Source organism: Ovis canadensis, chromosome X, assembly GCF_042477335.2.
Source record: "Ovis canadensis isolate MfBH-ARS-UI-01 breed Bighorn chromosome X, ARS-UI_OviCan_v2, whole genome shotgun sequence".
Lineage (NCBI taxonomy): Eukaryota > Metazoa > Chordata > Mammalia > Artiodactyla > Bovidae > Ovis > Ovis canadensis.
The window spans coordinates 76,133,565-76,136,371 of record NC_091727.1 but is presented as its reverse complement, the minus strand read 5'-3'; the positions used below and the strand labels follow the sequence as shown (position 1 = coordinate 76,136,371).

Sequence of the window (2,807 nt, the reverse complement as noted above, 5' to 3'; positions counted from 1 at the left end):
AGGAGGTAAGCAGGGCCCCAGCCACCTCTGTGGAAGAGACCCAGGTGGCCCGGATTGGTGATCCCAGCCCCACTTCGTGCTCAGTAACACAGTGGAGCTGCCGAGGCTGCTGCCTGAGTCCCAAGAAGGACAGGAAGCACCCCATTTTCTCAGCACCACTGGTTCTTCTCTAAATTGGAGTCTCAACCATCAGAGAGATTTATAAAAGGCTATCAAATATTTGGAATACTTCCTTAGGATAAATTGCCAGAAGTGGGTGAGAGGAATGTGAAAACCTTTGCATCTTCTGATAGTCTAGCCAAAGTTCAAGAAGTAGCAAGCTGGCTTTTGGAAATGAATCAAGAATTGCTCTCTATGGGCAGCAAAAGACAACAAACTGGAGGCTCTCTGAGAGGTAACCCTTCCTCAAGTCAGGCAGATGAGGAGCAGATGAATCATGTGGTGGAAGAGGAAGAGCAGCAGCAGTTCAGACACCGAGAGGCAGAGCACATTGTGAGGAATGGTGAAGTCGTTGAAGCAGAACCTAGACCTGGACACCAAAATGATTCTCAGCAAGGACAGCTGGCAGGAAACAACAACTGGTTTATTTTGGTAGATGAAGACTCCTCCAGAAACCAGGAAGAACAGGAGGAAGTGGAAGAAAATGCTGTTGAAAAAGATGAGGAGGATGAGGAGGAAGAAGAAATGGACCAGGAGAGTGATGATTTTTTATCAGTCTTATGACAGCAGCAGGGAAGATGAACATACATATAGTAACAGTGTCACAAACTCTAACAGTATTGTGGACTTGCCTATTCACCAACTCTCCTCCCAGTTCTATACAAAGACAACAAAAATGAAAAGAAAGTTGGACCATGGTTCTGAGATCTGCCGTTTTTCTTTGGGAAAGTAACCATGCAAACTCTCAGAATATAAAAGTACCATGTTCAGGAACACCAACAACTTTTGGAGACCTGAGAGCAGCCAATGGTCAAGGGCACAATGACATGGGATTACTTCTGTGCAACTACCTACAGGCCTCCAGGAATGGTTGAAAATGTTTCAGAGCTGGAGTGGACCAGAGAAATTGCTTGGTTTAGATGAACTTATTGATAGCTGTGAACATCATATGTAAAATATATGATGCAAGTGATAGAATCCCAGTTTCAATGAGACTTCATTTCCTTGCTCCCTAAATAGCTGGCACTTTATGTACTTTAATTCCCGGAACCTGAAGACCTGCTACAAGCAGCTCAGACTTGTCTTTACTGGAGAATATTGGCTGAAGACAACTTTCTCTGGAGAGAAAAATGCAAAGAAAAGGGTATTGATGAACAATTATACATCAAGAGAAGAAAAGTAATAAAAGGAGGTTTCATTCATAGTCCATGGAAAAGTGTATACATCAGACAGTGCAGAATTGATACTAACTAGAGGCGAGGAGAATGCAGGTCTCCTAAGGTGCTGAAAGGACATAATGATCACGTGATCACATGCTTACGGTTTTGTGGTAACTGAATAGTTAGTGGTTCTGATGATAACAATTTAGAAGTTTGATCAGTAGTCACAGGCAAATGTCTGAGAATATTAGTGGGACACACAGGTGGAGTATGGCCATCACGTATGAAATCCACATATCATAATTAGTAGATCTACAGATTGGACTCTCAAAGTGTGGAATGCAGACATGGGAAAATATATACACACCTTATATGGTCATACTTCCACTGTGCGTTCTATGCATCTTCATGAAAAAAAGAGTTGTTAGTGATTCTCAAGATGCCACCCTTAGGGTTTGGGATATTGAGACAGGCCAGTGTTTACATGTGTTTATGGGTCATGTAGCAGAAGTCTTCTGTGTTCAATATGATGGCAGGAGGGTTTTGAGTGGAGCATATGATTTCATGGTGAAGGTGTGGGACCCAGAGACATCACTTTGCCAACAAAGGTCCATCTAGTCAAGGTTATGGTTTATCCAGTAGTCATTATGGATGTGAGAGTTAGATTATAAAGAAAGCTGAGCACTGAAGGATTGATGCTTTTGATCTGTGGTGTTAGAGAAGACTCTTGAGAGTCCCTTGGACTACAAGGAAATCCAACCAGTCCATCCTAAAGGAAATCCATCCTGAATATTCATCGGAAGGACTGATGCTGAAGCTGAAACTCTAATACTTTGGCCACCCAATGCGAAGAACTGACTTATTTGAAAAGACCCTAATGCTAGGAAAGATTGAAGGTGGGAAGAGAAGGGAATGACAGAGGATGAGATGGTTGGATGGCATCACTGACTCAGTGGACATGAGTTTGAGTAAATTCCGGGAGTTGGTGATGGGCAGGGAGACCTGGCATGCTGCAGTCCATGGCATTGCAAACAGTCGAACCTGACTGAGCAACTGAACTGAATTGATTCCTAGGAATATCTCTGGACCTGTTGTGGGCAGTGTGAGATCAGCTCAGATTCAGATTTGGCCTTACTCTAATTTGTACTTGCTTCCAGAGTCAATAATTGCTCCCATAGTCCACAGTCTCAGGCTAATTGTGGCAGTTTAATCTGCTGCACCTGTGGCTGCTGGAGTTCATTCCATTCTACTTCTTTGGTCACACAACCCCAGGTATTGTGCTTTGGTTTTGTGCCTGCCTCTGCTTGTAGGGTACCTTTTGGTTTCTCTTCACTGCCCAGACAAGAGATGAGGCTTATTAGAGCTAATTTGCTCAGTCAAGTGGGGAGAGGTGGTATGACAGCCACAATTAGGATGTAGTAGGTACTGCATGTGGCATTAGATATCCGCCAGATTTTTTACAGTCTGAAGGAGGTTGTGCACTTCCCT

At 43.5% G+C, this 2,807-nt stretch overlaps 1 pseudogene; it reads left to right on the top strand.

Annotated features, from left to right (window-relative positions):
• Positions 1–333: 333 nt before the first annotated feature.
• Positions 334–1,937, top strand: LOC138930756 (F-box/WD repeat-containing protein 7 pseudogene; annotated as a pseudogene).
• The last annotated feature ends 870 nt before the right edge of the window (positions 1,938–2,807 follow it).